The 22,207-nt window shown below is 33.2% G+C and overlaps 1 protein-coding gene across 1 annotated transcript in view; it reads right to left on the bottom strand.

Annotated features, from left to right (window-relative positions):
- LOC129227267 (probable chitinase 10) overlaps positions 1–21,238 on the bottom strand; it is a 153,532-nt gene extending 132,294 nt beyond the window's left edge. Inside the window, exon 1 of the mRNA XM_054861785.1 lies at positions 21,132–21,238. The gene's annotated coding sequence lies outside the window, so the exon portion shown is untranslated. The remainder of the gene's footprint in view (positions 1–21,131) is intronic.
- Positions 21,239–22,207: the final 969 nt, after the last annotated feature.

Genomic DNA, 22,207 nt, shown 5'->3' with positions numbered 1-22,207 from the left:
CTAACAATGTCATTCGTTATTTTAACAAGAAAAATATTATTTAATAACGACTAATTTTATAAAAATTAAATTAAAATAAAGCAAACATTTAAGCAGTAAGTTACCGCCCCTAGACAAGTACTAAAGAATTTACCACAGCTATTCAGTAAATAAAAATTTGAGTTTCCTCTCTAAAAGAAACACAAAATAATTTGTTTAAAATAATTATGAACAAATCGCAGTAACAATGATTGATTCTAAATTGATTACTTAATTGGCATGTAGTTAAATCCATTAATAATGATCTACCATGAATAACAAGCACATATTATATGCAATACATTTTTTTTTTTTTTTTGGAAGATGGTTACTTTCGGGATTGATTATTTTTTTTCCCTTTATGTGGATTGTTTTCTGATTGGAACTGAGTGGGGACACTTACTTTGTTTTGTTGCAAAATAAAATTCGAATTATCCGGCATGCCGGATAATTCGAATTTCCTGTTATGCTGGTCAACATCGCTTTTTTCCGGCATGCCGGCTAATGCGGGGTAATACGGTATGAACTTCGTTTCCCCTCAGCTTATTTGGCTTTAAAATATTTTTTTTTTCAACTTAAAAACAAATGAAAGTATAAAAACAATACCTCTCAGCATCGCGTAGAAAGACCACTAAATAAAAAAAAGGTTCAAAAGTATATTCTCGTCGGTGTGTTAGATTAATTTCAACTAGCAGTTAGTTGGTAATCTCAGTCTTAATGAACATCTACCTTCAGCTCGGTATACTGACTAATTCCAGGCCAATAAATCCATTGCAAGGACGAAACTGCAGTACCCAGGCTGTCAGCATTTAGCAAGCAGACAAAAATTTTCCCGTTTTATTTCGGCATAAATGCAGCTATCCCATTCCTCCCAACTCTCCCATAACGTTTAGGAATGGCCGAAAATGAACTGAAGCTTTCCAATTTAAAAAGAATTGAGAAACTTCAGAACAGACTAAACGCGAAGACCGAAATCCATTTACTTCACTTCAATGCCCGTCGTGAAGTTTGTTTTCTCAGACAATAGCGGATGGATCATTTACGTGTTTTCCGACGTTAGATTTAATTTTATGAAGGAAAACTAGAGCACGGCAGCAGTGAATCTCGACAAAACAGATTGGCCTTGACAATAGTTGTAGTTAAATGTCCTCAAGAGTGGAGCACGCACGTGGTTTTTATCTTGAGAAAAACAAGCCAGCCGTGAAAAGGTTTGGGAGCTTCTCCATTTAAGATTGTTTGAGAGATTAAACGATTAAAATGTAGTGAAAGAGGTCCCGGATTGCTTGCGATTGAGAATGAAATAACCAAAATTGGGTGGGGGGTGGGGTCAAAGTGAGATTTTAACACTAGCAAATAATTTTTTTAAGCGACTCCAAACTTCGAGATTGATACTGTCCAATCACGGATTGTATGGAATTGGCAAACGTGCGGTTAGACATTTCTCAATACAAAAGTCTGATATTGTCTTTTATTTATTATTAGTGGTACCCTCACGGCTTTGCCCGTAATAGAAAATTAAAAGCTCTTTTGGTTCGCCTATATATTTACAAATAATGTATGGTGAATTTTCTCGCCAATTGGCTTGTGCCCATGTTACGGTTCCACGTTATGATGATTTCGTAATTTACTCGTCCATCTCATGATATTTTTGCTCTTAAAATTGGAATGGAAAAAGAACCACATCGAATTTTTGAAAAATCGCTTTGTCGCCCCATGCAACAAACTTAACTTTGAGGAAAATTTCATGAAAATTGGCCAAACGGTCTAGGCACTGTGCGCGTCACAGAGATCCGGACAGAGAGAGATCCTGACGGACAGAGAGAGATCCTGACAGACAGAGATAGTTTCAGCTTTATTATTAGTAAAGAAAATAAGCACTTGAAAATTCACGACTAATTTTCTCCAGTCACTATTCACTGAGAATCGATAGCACTCCTTTTTACTACCCCTATTTTTGCAAAGAAGTAGTCTAAAGTCTCTTTTGTGATGTGTTGAACTCCTAGAGTCAATAATCGCTCTTTAATAACTAGCAGAGGCAAAGCTGTCATCCACGCAGCCCTCTCACTATTTTAGAGTCATACAGATTCTTATTCAACTTCAACTTCAAGACGAGTCTATCTGAATGACGGGGAAAAGTAAGAATTTGATGCGCGTTAAACTCATTTGAATGAGACTCGGCTAAATTTAGAGGCTAACATACATCTGCAAACCCGCTGACATACCTGAAAACTAATAGATGCGTCCATTTCCGCCTGAAAAACGGATGTTTGCCTTTCCATACAATCCGTAGTTAGACAGTACTTAAAGTAAAGATTTACGCAAACTTCAATGTCTCTCAGAAAAAAAAATCCCTCGTCGATATATTTCTACTTTTACGGAACAAACAGACCAGATTTTATACAAAAACAAAATTATCTCCGCAAAAGACCACACAATTCTTTAGAGTAACTTTGATTCACAATCTTATTGCGGATCTAAATTATACATCACACAAAAATAAAATTATCTCAATTTCTCAATGAAAGATTATGCAATCATTCGGAGTAACTTTGATTCATATTTTTTCATAGTGCAAGCAAAGTTATTCGTTTCGAAAATAAAGATATCTCAATAAAAGATTATGCAATCATTCAGATTATCTTCGATCCACAATTTGTATTACTGTGGAGAAAATTTATTTATCACAAAAATAAAATTATCTCAATAAAATATCATACAGTCATTTGGAGAAACTGAACTAAAATTTCTCTTATTATGGAGCAAAAATATTCCACACAAAAATAAAATTATCTCAATAAAAGATTATACAACCATTCAGAGTAACTTTGATCCACAATTTCTCTTATTGTGGAGCAAAGTTATTCGTTTCAAAAATAAAGCTATCTCGACAAAAGACCATACAGTCATTCAGACAAACGTCGATCCACAATATCTCTTATTATGGGGAAATGTTAATAGTTACAAAGATAAAATTATCCCAATAAAAGATCATATAGCCATTCGGAGACACTCTGATCGCAATTTCGCTTATTGTGGAGAAAAGTTACTTACTACAAAAATAAATTATCTCAATAAAATAGCATGCAATCATTCTGAGTAACTTTGATCCACAATTTTACTTATTGTGGAGCAAAAGTTATTCGTTTAAAAAGTAAAACTTTAGCAACAAAAGACCATCCAATCATTCAGAGCAACTTAGATCCACAATTTCTACTATTGGGGAAAAAATTCCTTTATTACAAGAATAAATTTATCCCAATAAAAGGTCATACAGTCATTTGGAGAAACTTTGATCCAGAATTTCTCTATTTTTAACTGCCTGACTAGCATTTTAAAAATGTTGTTGCATATGTTAGGTATCATTAAATTGACGAGAAACACCTAAAATATCGGACGGTTATCTAAAATTAATAACGGTTTTAAAGTCTTAAATGAATTATTTTCCTTGCTGAAAATTATCCTGCCACTGAGGGTATTTTTGAGCCATGTCAAAAGTGTGATGTGAATTATTTCAATCAAAGCAAAATCTTCAAACCTAAAAAATAAAATTCTTTGAATGTTTATTAAGCATTTTTAAAAAATTTTCTCCCGCGGCATCAGGGGCTCCCCAGGGGGGATTATAGTGCAAATTGCGCCATCAGAAAAAAAACTGTTTTTTTTTTGAGGGGGGGGGGTAGTTTTTTAACTTATTTGTATTTATTGGTTTATATTAAATGAAAATTTTCAATTTTATTTTATTCTGTTTGTATTTTATTTCATTTATTTATTTAATTTGTATGTGTGTGTGTGTGTGTGTGTGTGTGTGTGTGTGTACGCCATTGGCGTAGCACAGAACTTTTCTAATATAATAATAATAATAATATTTTATTTATTTATTTATCTATTTATTAAAAGTATTGTACACTACAGAAAAAATCCAAATATATATAATAATAATAATAATAATGATAATAATATAATTGAAAATAAATTAACAAATTAATCAATTAATAATATAATGCAAAAAATAAATAAAACAAAAAAAAGCTAAAAATATAAAAGGGAAAGAGGGTTAAGATAAATAGGGGGGGGGGGATTTGCGCATTGGACTTGGGGGAGATGGGCACCCCTGCATGGCATTACAAGATTTCTGTAGTTTCCTACACTGCATAGAACAGCATTGGGCTTTCTATAGTTTCTTTTGAAACAAAATGTACTAAAAATATGAAGAGGTATAAAGTTATGCCACATGGTTCAAAGTAACCCAAAATGGCTGAATGTACTGAAAGAAAATATTCTATTCGGAAATCTATGAAAACGGAACTATGCTTTTACGTATGGCTTTGTCAATAGCAAGATATCTGAGGGACTTGAAAATTTGAAAAACACATGGCGGGATTTGTTTTTTTACAAAATAGCACAGAAGCACTTGGTATTTATAATAGTTTGAACTTTATAGAAAGTCTGCCTAATATATAGAAAATTCATTAATCGAAATAAATAAAAAATATCGCGGGCCAAAGTTCAACCCTAAATGACTACACACTAAACAAAGCTTCTTTCACAACATGTTCAAGGACATTTACTAATTTTGTACAGACTAGCTTGTAAAACTGCTGAAATGCTAAGTATTCGAGTTGTTTATTCTTAGAAAACACGCAATTTGAATGAGCATGTTAACATATCCGCACGTGGGAAATTTCTTTAGCGACTACATTTTATTACAAGTCTTGCTTCGTTAAGCATTGCGAACCACATCGTTCTTGACTTTTGGAAGCAATGTCGCTTCGTTAAACGTTTTCTTTACAGTCGGTCCCAAGTCTTATTTCAAGCATTTTACAGCAGTATTATAGTTGAAGGGATAAAAAAAAATCACGTAAGTCTTACTTAAGGAACTAGGACTTTGAACGTTAGACTCATTTACGTTTGGAAACTAAGATTTAATGTATTTTTGACTTTTTTAGTTCATTTGACATTTAATGAAGCCTCTAACATGATACCTAGGTTTTGAGGTATCCTGCCTCGTTGTCACCGCACTTGCTGAAATTAAGGCCACTGTATAAGTTGCTGAAATTAAGCCCACTATATAAGGGCACTCATCCGACATTTTGGTTCCGAAGTTGTCGGGGAGCAAAATTAGTTTTTGTACAAAAGCCTCGTTGCAGAAACCTGGTGTCCAAGCTTTACATGTGTTGCCTGATTGATATTTGATTATTTTATTCTGTAAATGAAGATTTTATTAATATAAATTAAAAACAACTGTGAAAATGAGGTTCATTACAATAAACATTTCTCGGTACATTTTTGTTGAATTTGTAAACTAAATTATTTTTCTAGATTTACCTTAAGTGACATTTTACTGAACTTATCATCAAGTGTTTTACAACATTTCAACCAGCGAATATTATAACGTATTTATTAATACTTAGAAACGAGGTTGGATCCATAACTGTTTTGTAAGCAAATGTCGGATAGCATGGCATGTCCTTATCAAGGGGTTCTAATTCAAGCAAAAGGCATTGGGTGGATCAGTTTAAGCATTTTTTTTTTCATGCCAGTTAATTAAATCATGCATGATTATTTGTTACGTTATATGTTTGCCCGTACCTAATGTACCTATAGAAAGAACATTTTTACTTATGACTAATTTATCTACTAATGATAAAGCACAGTTTCAAATCGCAGTTCTTAAAGTAAAATGGATTTTAAAAGCAAACTACATGAAACTCTGCCAAGAACTTACTTTATTCTATCTAAAATCGGCGCCAAATGTACTAAAGCAAATCTGTTCGTTAAAAAGCGGGAGACCTCTTCTTTAAAAGAAATGACGTCACCTGTTCATTCATGACCGTATAACAAATACATCATTTCTAGTTGACACAGAGTCATACGCCAGATTATTTATAGCTAAAATTTACCAGAAACGAAATTACCCACAACAAACCCTTCTGGCAGAAAATTCATCCAACATTAATGTTTATTGTCAGAAAACTTGATTCTTAAATCTTAATTCAGGACGAATTTCTTTATGGACATTTCTGATTCCAAATACTTTCGATTCAAATTTCTTTTTGGGGGGAGACAGTGTATCATAAACAGTTGCGAGAATTTCCTACTATTACTAAATTACTCAATCCAAATCAACCAGTAAAACACAATGCTTAATCACCAAAAGTTTCATAAATTCTTCTCTTTTAAGTGTTCGTTTCTGTTTGTCTGTCGTATAAAAAAAATCTCGTTTCCCCTTTTTCTTTTAGCATGCACATGCGCAAAAGTCTAGAGTTGGTAAATGTCCCACAAAAAAATGTGGGAAAAAATAAGTTGCCACCTTATGCAAAGTTAATCTAAGGTTACCTTAAATGAGCCTTCGTAATAATCATCGTTGTACCTAAAGCTATCATCTAGTAGAGGCTCGTACAAAGTACGGGAGAAAAATGCATCCTCATATATATATTAGCGAATAATCGAGTAACGCTGACGTCATCAACAACGAAACTCGTGCCACGGCATGATAATTTGATAATATTTTTTGGTAATTTATTTAACATGCAAAGAAATGCTTTTTTTTCAAAAGGGCTGAACTGGATCCGGTAACTGTTTTACTGGTAAGACTGTCATTTTATAAGAGTGAAGAAACGAAAAGTGGTCAACAATGAACGCTATATACTAGAGTTTAGGGTTAATCCACTAGAGTTGGGGTTAAAATTTCAACTATCAAAATATCAACAAACAGGCAATGGCTTCGTTCAAATGTAGAAGCAATTTTCACCCGTCATACCTTGATGGGCGATTTTCTAGTCAAAAATAAAAATGAATTCTTTCACTTTCAAACAATAGTATTCGCAATAATAAAACACAGTTTAATGTGTCTTCTGAAAAGAGCAGAATAAAGTTGTTGCATCATTTCCATTGATACAAGGCATGACGACGCAAAATGACTGGATGTTCTGGCTTGAAACAAAAGTAAGAAAGTGGAGTGCGATGGATTGTTTCGATTAGTGATCTGGAACTTTCTTTCAAGACACCCTTCATGGAAACAATGTCGCAGGCCATAACTCTTAGCTCATCACTTGAAACCGTTCTGAAAACAATAACCTTTGACGCTGCGGGAAGATGAAAATAAAAGGAATGGAAACCTCGTATTCTTTCCAACCAATCCCCAGAACGCATCACTTCACATGGACAATGCGGATTAATGCGCATCACTGTTGCCACGCGCCCCCGGACAAATACTGAAGAGAGAGCGATTTATTGATAGCGTGGGCGCGTTTAAAGACACATGGAAGCCTAAATGACCATCAGGGCTTAAGAAGTACAATGAAAAAACTGTGTTTACCATCGAAGATGAAAACGGCCTATTGTTTACTTATTCGTGTATTTTCCTTTAGTTAAAATACTTTTGAAAGGCATTTTTTTAATAGAGGACGTGCTAAGGCGTTAGACACCTCTATTGAACTTAAGATATATTGACAACTTGTTTGGCAACAAATTGAAAAATTGGAGGGAAAGTGAATGGCGCATTTTGCAGAATAATGTTACATATTGTCACGTTTCTGGATGATTGCTGTATAAACGGAAAAAATTAATCACGTGAAATCCATTTGAGACACTAATATAATTGACATTTTCGTTGTTTATGTACATCATTTAGTTATTTCTTTTTATTTATTAATCATTTATTTTTTGAGCTGCTTTTTTTCAGGAGGTTGAGGGGTAACTGGCTTGCTAGTAATGCATCAATCGAAGAAAATATTTGCAGAATAAACTTCTTTGCAGCAAAAAATAAATAAAAAATATGCGAGTGTAAGTATTCTAGAATACTATTTCTTTTGGAATCTGCTTCACGGAATTTTATAATTGAAAGTAATTTGTGATAGTTTATAATTTTTCAAGAATTTTCTTAAAAGTAATGCTCTAGATTATTATGAATTTTCGCAATTCAAAGTTTCTCCAATTGTTCATTTAGTACACATGGTACACAAATTACATTTTTCTTGATGTAAAAAAATAAAGATCAAAATGACTACCATACCCATGAGGAAAAGCATTTTAGAAACAAAAGTGTGTTGCAATACATTGTTTCCCATTCTTTTTTAAAGATTCAAAATTTCGTTTCAACTGAGCAGAAATATCTTCCTTTGATCTAAAGAAATTGAAACGTAACGTAATCTGACTAGTGAATAGTTGTAGAATTAGATGATAATAATAAAACAAAAAGTGATGTAATAAATTTTGACCAACCAAATTCGGTAACAGACAAGAACTACGCTTGAAACTAAAATCGCCTAGGTCACTGCCAAAACTATTCAGAAACGTTCCTGGAAAATAATGAGCAGCTAATGTGACCAATTTCTGCAAAAAACATATCTTGCAAAAAAAAACGGAATGTTTTCGCTAAAGTTCAGTAACATTAATGAAATTATCCTGGAATCTTTCTGAAGAATTTAGAAATCTCCCCGGATAAAGTCAATCGTTTCTCTGGAACCTTCAGAGAAAACTTTGGCAGGTTTAATGTAATAGTTAGTCACCTTCCGGATTTACCAAGAAATTTCCAAAACCATTCTTGCATATATAACCAAAGCTAAACAGAATTTCGAGTAAGTAACACTCGCCTGCAATTTTCGCCAAGTTACGGATTCTAAAGACTTATTATTCTTTCTCATTGGGAGCTCAGTCGGTTTGGACGGGTCGTAATCGAACTGAAGCCGATAAACTTATTAATTATCGCCATTGCGATACTAAATACCCTAAATTAAAACTGGAAGTTAAAAATGCTTTTCACAACAGTGAGAAGTCTGCATTCGTGCAACTTGTAGCAATTCGGGAAACTTTTTGACAATATACTTGATTTTCACAGGATGTGGAAAACCTGTGAAATCCCAAAACGCTCCACGGAAATGATCAGTAACGTTTCAGAAATTTTTTAGTGTAGTTGCATGCACTGTAAAAAAATTCCGAGACGTTACTGGATATTTCCGTGCTACGTTTCGGGATTTTAATGGTTTTTATCCACTTCCTGGAAAAATCAAGTATCATTGTCAAAAAGTTTCCTGAATGGATACAAGTTGCACGAATGCAGACATTTCACTGTTGTGAAAAATATTTTTACCTCCCAGTTTAAAGATTGACTGAGTGTATTTATAAAGTGTATCGACTTCAATTAAATTACGGTCTGTCCATGCTAATTAAACTCCCATAGGGAGCGAATAAGTATGAACTACGTTGCTTTGCAAGAATTGCAAGCGAGTAATAATACTCATTAATTTCTTGCAATTCTCGTTTAGCTTCGGCCATATTTGCAATAATACTCTTGGAACTTCCTTGATAAATCAGGAAGATGCCAAGCTATTATATTATACCTTTAAGTTCACTCTAATTTTCCAGAGACACAACTGGCTTTTAACGGGAAGATTTCTGAATTTTTCAGAAGACTTCCAGGATAATATCACGAAGGTTACTGAATTTTAGCGGAAAACGTTCCTGGATTTTGCAAGATATTTTACTGGCAGAAATTGAGCACATCAGCTGCCCATTATTTTCCAGGAACGTTTCTGAATTGTTTTTACAGTGTGGAAGTTGGAAACTCACGAGAACTTAGGCATTGCACTTATCAATTTTATGTCAATATCTACATACTAGACAGAATTTAGGCTACTTCCGTATTCTGCGGATTACAGAGCTTCACCGTTTTTTCAATAGAAATTAAACCCTAGCGTTACCAAACACGTACTTTGCAAGTCTTGACTCAGAGTAAGCATCTTCAAAGATCGTACAACTCACAGGCCATTCTTAAATAAGAATTGTCAAGAGTTAAATATTGTAATTTAGAAGTTACTAGCCTCAAGGAAGCAAAAACAACTATTCAACAAAGCGTATTGGCCTCCAAGATTTGAAGAAAAAAAGAGTAGAATCAAAACATATTCACGCACGTTTGTTGACACATATGACGGGTGATTGCAACCTTAACCATTCGATTCCATTCAAGATGGAGGTCTACGATTATGTAGTCCAAATAAAAGAATTTATTCTAGCTTTTTTTTCACGCAATAAAAACAAAGATTTATGCAATAAAAAGAAGCGATTGGCGGTTAGTTCCGCTTCGCTGTCCACCCATTCTAATCAAAACTCGACCAGGCGTTCCACCACCAGAAGGATTGCCATGATACGCCCTGAAATCGTCACTCATTCCATGATGCATTTTTAACAGGATGGAATAGAGCTTCCCTTGGTACTTATATTCGTTGCCTTCTTATTTATGATGTCAAGGAAATTGCGCCATTTTTGGAGGGTATTCAGGGACGAGCGAGTTGAAGCCGAGGTAATGGATGTTTCAATGATGTGGGAACCTGCATTGTTCTGCGCTAGAGTTGCGCAACAATGTAGCAGCTACTGAAGAAGCACGCTAACGAGACATTAAAAACATTTTTATAGAATTATGTGTAAGAAGAGATTTAGCAATGCTTTTATAATTAATTTTTCCTGCACTACATGGAATAATTACTTGAGTATGAGCATCAAAAACAAGACGACGGTTTAGGAAAAAAACTGCTTTATAACTCCAGCTGCTGTTATAACTATTACAACTTTCGACATATTACACGTTGAATCATGTCTTATAGATGTAAAATTTTTGTTTACTTATAGTGTGATTCTATTACGGAACTTCTTTTCCTGTACTAAGTCAGAAAGCAATTAAAAAGTACTGGAAGTTTTCGAAAGGGAAGAAGCATCATTAAGTATTTCGATATAAGACTGATACAATGCTTACTGTTGGCCTTATAAAGGAAAAAGAGTACACCACCTGCAGTTTCTATTCTTGATTTTGTTTATTTATTTATTTATTTTGTTCCCAGCCATACCTATACCCCCAGTGCCTGCTTACTGCAAGTTCAAGCGGTGCAAATGCATAGGGCCCCTTGTCAGATGGGAGCCCCAAATTTTTATAAACATTTTCTAATCGAAAACTTTATAACTTTGCTTCACTGATTAAGGATATAGGGAGACGAAAACAGAAAAATATTATGGTCGCACAAGATTACTCTTTTTAGTCAACATTTCTGGGGAAAAAAATGTTTGAATAGAAAAAATAAACGAGAAAAAATATTTATTTTCCGGCGATTTGGTAAATGCTGTGTTGTTTTAAAACTTTTTAAAGTATTAGAATAGGGTAGACCGACCAGTGAGTGAACACCACCCAGTGAATGAACAGCGCGTCATTTAAAAAAAAAAAAAAATAAAAAATAAGCTTCCAAAATATTTTTCTGAACAAATTCACTACAAACGCGTTCTTTATTGATATTCTAAGCAATCTGACACCTGATTGGTTACTTTGGATACGTATTTTTTTCCAGGAAAAAATTTGAAATTTTTACTGCCGTGAATCGTTCTTTCTCTCTTTCAAAATAATAAGGCTGGTTTCATGCTAGCAATTGTTTTGATATGTATTATTTTTATCAATAAATTTTATTTTTTAACTCTACGAAAAAAAAAATTAAGTATACATATTTAGGCTATGGATTTAAATTGTTTCAGTCAATGCAGAATGCGTAGATTTTCAGGTAGAGGGGTGTTCAATCACTGGGTACGAAAAATTGCGAAAACCCAGTGAATAAACAATGGCAAAACTTCTTTTGATTTAAAAAGAAATTTGAAGTTTCTTTGAGATATTTTCTTTTTCGTACTTTTTTGTAATGCAGATAGTTTTATATGCTTATTTATTTATATATTTTATAATTTCTTTATTTTTGTCTTTGCAAACAATGCATTTTTTACTGAGTTTTATCTTTTATCTATCTATATCTCTATCTGTATATTAACCTACCTACCTACATCTATCTTTCTATATCTTTATCTCTCTTGACAGATAGACAGGTAGATACAGAGATAGAGAAATAGAAATATATATACAAAGAGAGAGAATAGATAGGTAGATATGTATGTATGTTTGTATATAGATAGCTAAATAGATAGAGGAAGCTATAGAGATAGATATATAAAAAATAAGAGGTAAATAGATACATAGGTAGATAAATCTATAGGTAGGTAGATAGATAGATGGATTTATTGATAGATAAATAGATAGGTAGATAGAGATAGATAGCTAGGTAGAGAGGCTTATATAGAGATGGATAGTAGATATATACTATAGACAGGTAGACCGATAGATATAGATAGGTGGATAGATATAGATAGGTAGATATATTGATAAGGAGATAGTTAGATAGATTGACAGGTAAAAAAGCAGGTAGATAGATAGATAAATAGATTGATTAGGATAATAGATTGGTAGATATTTAGATGTACAGACAGATGAATAGGTAGATAGTTAGGTAGATAGATAGATAGATAGATAAAGTAGATATATAAGTAGGCAAATCGATCGGATAAATAGATAGATAAGTAGATAGATAGATATATAGATACATACATACATAGATAGATAGATAGATAAGTAGATAAATAGATAAGTAGATATGTATATATATATAGATAAGTAGATAATTGGACAGATAAGTAGATAGATAAGTATATAGATATATAGATAGATAAGTGGATAGATAGATAAGTACATACATATATAGATAGATAGATAAATAAATAAATAAGTAGATAGATAGAAAAATAGATAAGTAGATTGATACATAGATAGATAGATTGATATATAGATGGATAGATAAGTAGATAGATATATAGATAGATAGATAAGTAGATAAATTGATAGATAGATAGATAAGGTATATAAATGGACATGGAGATAGACAGATGAGTAGATAGATAGATATATAGATAGATAGATAAGTGGAAAGATAGGTAGATTAGTAGATAGATAGATAGAAAAATAGATATAAAGGTATATTGATAGATGGATAGAGATATAAAAAGATAGATATATATAGATAGATAAATAGATATAGATAGTTATATAGATAAATAGATAGATAGATATAGATAGTTACATAAATAGATAGATAAATAGATATAGATAGTCATATAGATAGATAGATAGATATAGATAGATATATAAATAGATATATAAATAGATATAGATAGTTATATAGATAGATAGATAGATCTCAAAGAAACTTAGTTTCTTTTTGAATCAAAATTTATCATGTTCATTCACTGGACCAATTTGTGTTCATTTGCTGGTTCGACGTGTTCATTCACTGGGTCGTTGTGCCATTTTTTCTTCAAACACCTAAAAAAGTCGGAAGCGGTACCATTTATGTTCCCGCGATTTTTTAGAGATATTTACATAGATAAATTAAGATGTTTTAACTATCACGATCTGTATAGTACAGAATTTAAAATTACTAGGATTTTTAAAAAATGAAATTATGCTTAACTGTTCATTGACTGGTCGGTCTACCCTATATCTGTCCAGATATTTGCATAATAATTTCGTAATTTAATTTTGTTGTTCTTCCATTCTTTCCGATTGTCAAAAAATTATACAAGTTATAAAGGACCCCGTTTAATGTCTGCCCCGAGACCCAAGCTGTAATAATCGGGTCCTGTCCAACCAGGATTTTCCCCTCCACAGGGGAGGGTTTGTTTATAACGGGTCAGAATCTTTTCTTGTGAGATATGGGAGGATCTGTGTGAGAAGTCCTTTTGTACACTCCACAGCAGAGTCCCAGAATCCGAGTCCTGAAAGTCTGATGTTTGGTTTAATTCGAGGTGCTTCTTTTGTATTTTTTGTTATATTTTTAGGGGCTAAAAGTGTGTTTTGGATTAAAATCTGAAAATCGAAATGTTTCGCTATTGTAAAACTTTCTTACTTTCATAAAATGAAGTAATAAAAATGTATTTAGGTATAAGTGTCAACAACACACGCCAAGTCGCACGAAATATTCACTGAATACTACACTGCAAAAAAATTCCGAAACGTTACTGAGTATTTCCGTGTAACGTTTAAGGATTTCAATTGTTTTTATCCACTTCTTGGAAATATCAAGTATCATCGTCAGAAAGTTTCCTGAATTGCTACACGTTGCACAAATGCAGACTTATCTCTGTTGTAAAAAATATTTTTAACTCCCAGTTAAAAAAAATTAACTGAGAGTATTTATAAGGTGTATTGACTTTAATGCAATTACAGCTCGTCCTGACTGATTAAGCTTCCCAAGGAAACGACTAAATCTTTGGACTACGTAGCTTTGCAGTCAAGCAGTTCTGGCTAAGCTTTGGCCGAGATTGTAATACATCTTATGGAGCTGTTATATCATCTCTACGTATGATTACTCTGAAGTTCTAGAGACACTATATTGGCTTTAAGGGGCATATATCTGAATTTTTCAGGAAGATTACTGAATTCTAGCGGAAAACATTCCTGGCTTTTGCGAGATATGTTACTGACTGAAATTGGGCACATCAGCAGCCTATTATTTTCCAAGAACGTTTCTGAATCGTTTTTACAGTGTAGACATAGATTAAAATGTGCCTAAAAGATAATAAATTGATTGTAAAATGACTTGCAATTAATGTTTTGCCTAACACTGTGAAAACGTTACAATTGATGTTAATTTGTCTAACAGCGTGAAAACAAACATACTTTTGGAATATCAGATTGCAATCGAAAAAGGAAGCGTAAATTTGACGCCGAATGAATTATATATAGCCACTGGCGATATAACTTAAAATTAAGGGTTCCATCAACTTTTCGTTGAACTCCTGCCCTAAATTCTGCATTGCATCTTTTGATCAACAGAAATTATAATTGAAGAACTGCTTGAAATTTCTTTATTGGGGAAAAATAATTCTATTTTAAAAAGAGAAAAAGGTAAGAAAAAGACGGAACAAACTTCAATATAGCATTGTAGAATGTTATGTCATTTACAAGTCTTTTAGGGTTCTCTGGAATAGTGCATTCAATGACGAATGCATTAAAGAGGTACATAGTGTTTCACAAAACAGAGTTTTTTTCTTTCCCTTGATACGTTCGAGTAATTTCAGGGGAGACAATTTTTTTCACTGCAGAGAAATCAATTATCTAAATTTAATTTATCAGCAATAGAAACATATTTCTGATCTGAATTTATAATTCAAAAAATATTACTGAATTTCGGGAGAAAATAAACCTTCACTTCTTTTAAAAAGTATCTAAACTTTTCAAATTTCCGAAGTTGATTGAATTGCAAATGTGACTTAGGTTTTGTATTAATAGTAAGAAGGTGGGGAGAAAAAAAAAAACTACTTGTGATTCTTAACGTTAACTGATAATAAAAAATAAAAAAAAAAACGAAAAAAAAATCAAGAATGCAAAAAAAACTCAACACTTTCTTTTAAATTTTAAAAGGCGCATTTTTCAGTCATTATTTAAACAATGATTTAAATTAGTCGAGCTATGCACAAAAGTTTCTAGCAGAATATGAGAATGTATTTTAAAACTGTTTATCAGAAAATTATTCAATTTTAACTAGCCCCTTGCATTTTGTGTAAAAACTTCTAAATAGTCATGGTTTGATCGAATAATTTATTAGTTAACTTAAATTTTTGTAAAATTTTTATCAAAGTACTGTTGAGCTGAAGCTATTATCTTTGTACTCACCGCCTTAATTACTTTTATTTTTAGCCAATGGGTCAGTCAGTCTCCAGAGTTTAAAAATACGATTTTGTTTCAAAAATTATGATTATGCTTGAAAACTCAATTTTAAAATTTAAAAGACTCTTAGCGTATTAATTTTAATTTTTGGACATTTTATTTTTATCTGTTTTATTTATTTATTTATATTTATTTACATATACATTTATTTATTTTTGAATTTTAATTATTGAAGTTACATTTTAATTAGTAACTATAATGAACTGTACATAATATTCCTCTTTATTGGTTTAAACTACGACTTGACTTCTCAACTCTTCAAAGAAATGCGTAAATAGAAGTATTTCTAGAAAAGAAAGATAAAAACCCGTAAATATTTCCTCAAAAATTATCCACTAAGAAAAGATAAATAACTAATGTTCTAAAAATAATAATAACATAAGAAAAATGGTTTGCAGTGAAAAGTGGAACAAACTTCTAAAAATTAAAGAAAAAAATGCGTTTTCAGATTTATTTCCATATTTTTCCGAAACTATTCCAAGTGTCATCATTCACGAACTTTGACTTAAATTTTCAACATAACTGAATTACATATTTTTTTTAAGTTTGTCTTTTTTGCTATTTATTTCGGAAGTTGTCGTCCAACAACTCATGTACTTAAAATTAATTGCCTTAAATAGCAATATAAGAATTATTACAGCTCCGTAAAGTCGTATACTATGTCGTATCGCTAATTTATGAAATGTAGACTCAAAATCGATACACTTTAATAGCTAAAAAGTCTCTCAGTTAAAAATGCATTGAAACCGAAATCAACCAACCGTTAAAAGTAATTTTCCTCGTCCTAATTATTATCTTCTCTTCTGTTAAAGAAATGCAAACAAAATCTTTTTTATAGATAACCACACGGAATGAAATATTTTTTTAACCCTTTCTGACATCATCACTGCCCAATACATAACCACATTGTTACTAAATATAGATATTGTTTTCTTTTCAAAATACTTATGTCTTTCGATGAAGCATAAGCCACGTTTCAAAAATAGAAAATAGGAGATAAATTTTTCATTATTGCTTTTCATCTCACTCTCTCTATCTCTCTCTTTGATTTCCTCAATATTTTTCTCAATCTCTTTTTCAGTAACTTGAATCTTTTCCGAACATCGTTTCTAGTTTTAGAAGCTTGTGTAGAATGTTTTCAACTAACAGAAACATTTGTATACTCTTTTAAAGTAACAATAAACTAATCTATTTGTTTTTGGAAACTAAGCAATTCTTAAAAAATAGAACTCGGAATTAAAAACCTCAATAGTTTCAAAAAAAAAAATCTAGAAATATTTTTCTGTAAAGTTGAATAAGAATAAAATGTTTCGAAATGGTTTTTTTTTTTTCCATTTTCGAAATTTACAAAAATATTTCATAGGCGACCCTCATTATTTAAAGTAATCATCAAGAATTTTGTGGTAATTTCTCTCTCTATCCCCCTCTCTCACCCTTATGTTGGAAAAAAAATTTAAAGAAAAAAAACGAACAAAGTCTTAACAGGAAGTATCCAACGTTGTTTAGCACAAATAAACAAATTACAGAATACACGTATTTTGGGTTTCAAGGAACCCTCTTTCAATTCAAAGGTGTGAGTTTCTAGATGTAAAGACACCCAGTAAAAATCTATTTATTTATGCTACACTGTAAAAACGATTCAGAAACGTTCCTAGAAAATAATGGGCAGCTGATGTGCCCAATTTCTACTATTAACATATCTTGCAAAAACCAGGAACGTTTTCCGCTAATATTCAGTAACCTTCCTGAAATTACCTCGGAAACCTCCTCAAAAATTCAGAAATCTTCCCGTTTGAAGCCAATCGTGTCACTGAAACTTTAGAGTTAACTTTAGTAGAAATAATGTAATAGCTTGATCCCTTCCTGATTTCTTAAGAAAGTTCCATAAACTGTATTGCAAACATGACCACATCTAAGTAAGAATTGCAAGCAGGTATCGAGAACTTTAGTAGCCTGCACCTCTTTCAAAGCAGTGTAGTCCATACTTTTTCGCTTCCTCTGGGAGCTGAATCAGCATGGACGGGCCGTAAGTAACCTGAAGCCGATTCACTTTATAAAAACGCAAAGTTAATTTTTAAACTGGGAGCTAAAAATATTTTTCACAGCAGTGAAAAGTCTGCATTCGTACAACTTGTAGAAATTCAGGAAATTTTTTGACTATAATATCTGATTTTTTCAGGAAATGGATAAAAACTATTGAGACCCTGAAACATTACACGGAAATACTCAGTAACGTTTCGGAATTTTTTACAGTGTTGGATATTTCCTGTGCTAAATAACGTTGGATATTTCCTGTTATTCCTCGGCACAAAGGTATTTATTTATTGCTTAAACAAAGGCTTAGTTTCAGAGGAAATTCTAATCATCTAAATTTTTGCTCCATATTTTACCACTAAGACTAGCATTAAGCCTCAAATACTTGCATTTTTGTTGTAACGCACCCAATTTTTTTACTACTCAACATGACGAAACTGCCGCTCTCATCGAACTAGTGAACGGACAAATCGTGCAAATTTATTCAACGTTTCACACATTTGTTCTTCAAAATCTCCGAAAGCAAAGTAAATGAAGAAATATCCGAAAGAAAATAGTAATATTAAAAAAAAATCAACATTCCACTTCAAGACTGAATATTCGGTTGCCCGAGAGAAAAATCTCCATTTATCGGGCCGGAAGCTAAATGAAATGGGAAGCAGTATGGAAATTTCGTCAGCAGAGAGGAGATTTTCCTTTCTCAATAATCTAGGCTAGAAACAAAAGTATAAAAAATATCTCAAGTAGCATCGTGACTTTCACTCTTGATAAATATTTAAGAGAACAAGTTTTTTCCGGAGAAATGGTGCCACCTTTCCGATTTTTCAACTTCTTTCAAAAATCAAGTAAGGTATTTTTACATAATTTGTCAATTTTGTTATGTTTAAACCTGTTGTAATTTAAAAGTGAATAACAATAATAACAATAATAATAATAACAACAACAACAATAATAATACAATTGTTGGTAGTGGTGGATGTACCTGCTGTTGTAATTATTATTATTATTATTATTATTATTATTATTGTTGTTTTTGTTGTTGTTGTCATGATTATTGCTATAAAAGGCAAAAATAAAAGAAGTGGCAAATTACTTTAGAATATGAATAATTTTGGGAAAATGTGTGGTTGAAAAAAAGATTTTTACGAAATTTGGCAACTTCTGAGAATATTCCTATTAAAATTCAATTTTATATTGATTAATAATTTCAACAACCGTAAAAAGTAATACTTTAAACATACTTTTTTCCCTTGAAAATTATATTAAAGCACATTGAAATTTTTAGGTGTGCTCAAAATAACTTAATAACTTCACATTAATACTCCTTACTGTTGTGAATTCTCAACGGAATTACGCGGCAAAAAGCCAAAAATTAGATTACTTACTATCAAAACAGCTTTGAATAGGCCCGATAATCTTGATAAAGTATACGATTCAACTCGTAATGCAATTTATATTCTCTAAATCAAGAGTGTAACAAGAACGGTAAATATGCAGAGAGAAATTTAGGCGCTTTTATTACCCTACACTACAGTTCAGGTCAAAGGCGGCTCGTACGGACGGGCAAGGGGGGCAACTGCCCCCTCATTTTCAAACGTAAAGAGGCCTTGCTCCCTCACTTTTCAGCGTTAAAAATTAATGATTGATTGAAAAATGATTTTTATAGGGTGGATTGATTTATTTTACGAAAGTAGAAACTAAAAATCTCAAATAAATGAACTTTTCTTATCTAATTTCATAAGAATAGAACTTTCGAATGGAAGGAGAAAGTCTGCGGTGGCCATCCGTCCTTATTTTTGATGTCATATCCATATTCCACATTTTAATAAGTTATTAAATCAGTAATATTAAAAGCCAGTAATGTAGCTCAATTTTACAAAAAAAAAAATCAGCTTCAAGGGCCACGCCCCCTAACCAAAACACTTCTCTTGAAACTTCCCCCCTTTTTTATTTGGTGCACCAGCCGTTTATGGTCCAGATTGCTCCGTACCCAAGGGCGTGCACAGAAATTTCGGGGCCCATCACAAATGACTTTTACGCCCCCTCCCCCTCCGGATTGTTTACCCTTACGTCCCTACATAAGTTCCGCCCTTCATTCAAAAATTTCTGGCCCCCTTCAGGCTCAGGGCCGGGTTAACAGGTGTCCCTTCTCTCCTTCTCCCCCCCCCCCACCCTGTACACTCCCCTGTCCGTACTTACCACTGTACGTAATTTAACTGGCTGGATGGGCCCCTGAAGACAGCTCTGTTTCGTTGATCCAGACCTGGAACCGAGCAAACCCTGAACCATCACCCTCAGACGCATTGATTTGGAAAGGGAACTTGGAGGACTTAGTGACCACGACAGATGAAGCTTGCACTAGCCATCATTAACGAGCACGGAGTATTGTCGACCGAATAGCATCAAACCCGGCCCCCTTCAGTTACGAGTCCGGCGCCATACCGATCAAGCCACCATGACCCAATGCTTTTAATATAGTAAAAGGTGTTACATGAAAAGCAAATTAAAAAATAAACATTTCTTTCAGAAGCAGTCATTAAATCTGTACAACAGAACCAATATCCCACCATATTCCCCTTTTCCTAAAAAAAATAAGCAAATAAATATTTTTTCATAAAACTACAAGTATTTTATACCAAGCTCAACTTAGTCCTTTTCACTCGTGGAAATTCGATTGCATCGAAGTATTATTATTATTATTATTATTATTATTATTATTATTATTATTATTATTGTAACATGGGTTTGATTTCAACTTTACCAAATCAGTATTGTTTTCGTTGATTTTATAGATGGTAACTTAGAAAATCATTCATTCAGCAGCAGTCTTTTGAGATGCAAATTAATCATCCATCGCTAATTGATACCCTATTTCCGCTCTTTCGCTAAGATGAAGAACACTGCTAGACATTTAAATCCAGTGGGGTAACGAGAAATTTTTCATGGAGGGTGGGGGGGCATACGAAAATTTTCAAAATTGAAGACCGAAGATGCAATTTCAGGCCCTTGCATTCATGCATATAATTTTAGCTTCATGAAGGATGTATCCCCTCGGGAAGTAGATTTTTTTTTTTTTTTTTTTTTGGCCATAGAAAACTAACCATATTCCCCTCCCCCTGAAATTCAAACTATATCCTCCTCTGAATTTTTTTCTATCTACGTCACTGATCAAGCGATCCGTTTTTCAGAACACTTTCTCTTTACCGAGTTCAATGGAGCATCCTGGAGGGTTTGGGGGAATCTCCCCCCCCCCCGGGGAACTCTTAGTTTTAACATATTACCAATCCAAATACAATAGTTCGTTTTCATGACAGGACTGTTATGTCCAATCCCCCCCCCCTCCCTCTTTCCACCCAAAGTTAATTCGGGCTGCACTAGTACCAAGTTCATACTGTAAACTGTAAACGAAAGGATGAGACCTGAGTATAAAATCAAGAACAGGCAACTCTGCACAATTTTAGTCAAAAATCAAACGGTCAGGATGTTTTCTCCTTACCTCCTTCAGGTCAATCTTCGAGTCAAGTAGTCCAAATGAGGCAAGTCCACCTGCGCCAGCACAGAAAGAGAGAGAGAGCAACGACTAGATTAGAGAGCGACCAAAATCATCCGCGTGCACGCACCACAAGAGAGATGGTACCGTTAGCTACCTGACGGGAATCTGCTTTGCGTGTGTTTTAATAAGTACAAATCAAGTTCGGTTTCTTCTTGCATCGCTTCTTTCTTTTCTTTTTCGTTTGGCCTACATCGACTTGCGCTTGCGCGGGACGAAACGAGTCGGAGGGACCACTCGTGGAAATATCCCGAAGAAGAAAAGGAGAAGTGAATGAATGTCTTGCCCAAGGGCCACATCGAATAAATGGGTGCAAGAGGACTCGATAGAATGTCTTTCCCACATGCAAAAAGAGAGAAAAAAAAAAGACGAATTCCGAAACACAGGATGTCAACGGTTTGCTAAATGTGAACCATAGTCATGACCAAAGAATTACCAAATGGGTAGTGCCAAAATTAGAACTTCAAGGTAACAAGAACATCAGTGGTGGATTCACACATTTGGGTACCACATTTATTAATTGATTGAAGCACGTGGAAGCAAAGGGGTGTAAGTGCCAAAATGTAAAATTTTCGAGGTAACAAGAATATATCAGTGGTGGATTCACACATTTGGATACCACATTTATTATTTAATTGCAAAGAGGTGTAAGTGCCAAAAATTTAAAATTTGGAGACGACAAGAACATTAGTGGTGAATTCACACATTTGAGTACCACATTTATTAGTTAATTGAACCACATAGAAGCAAAGTGGTGTAAATGCCAAAATTAAAAAAAAATATATTGATACCAAGGGCATATCTGTTTCTAATCACACATTTGTGTACCATATTAAGTTGGCTTCAGTTGGTAAGCCAACTGAAGAACCTATATAGAAGCACCCCATACATAAACTCACCCCCAACCAGCTGAGAAGTATTCTATCCCAGAACTGAATTGCAACCGCGTAATTTCAACAACCATAGCCATATACTTGATTTCTTTAAGGCACACAAGACACCTTAAGGAAACCAAACTATCC

The sequence above is a fragment of the Uloborus diversus genome, chromosome 8 (assembly GCF_026930045.1).
Source record: "Uloborus diversus isolate 005 chromosome 8, Udiv.v.3.1, whole genome shotgun sequence".
Taxonomy (NCBI): Eukaryota; Metazoa; Arthropoda; class Arachnida; order Araneae; family Uloboridae; genus Uloborus; species Uloborus diversus.
The sequence above is the reverse complement of the archived record's forward strand: the minus strand, read 5'-3'. Positions and strand labels throughout refer to the sequence as shown.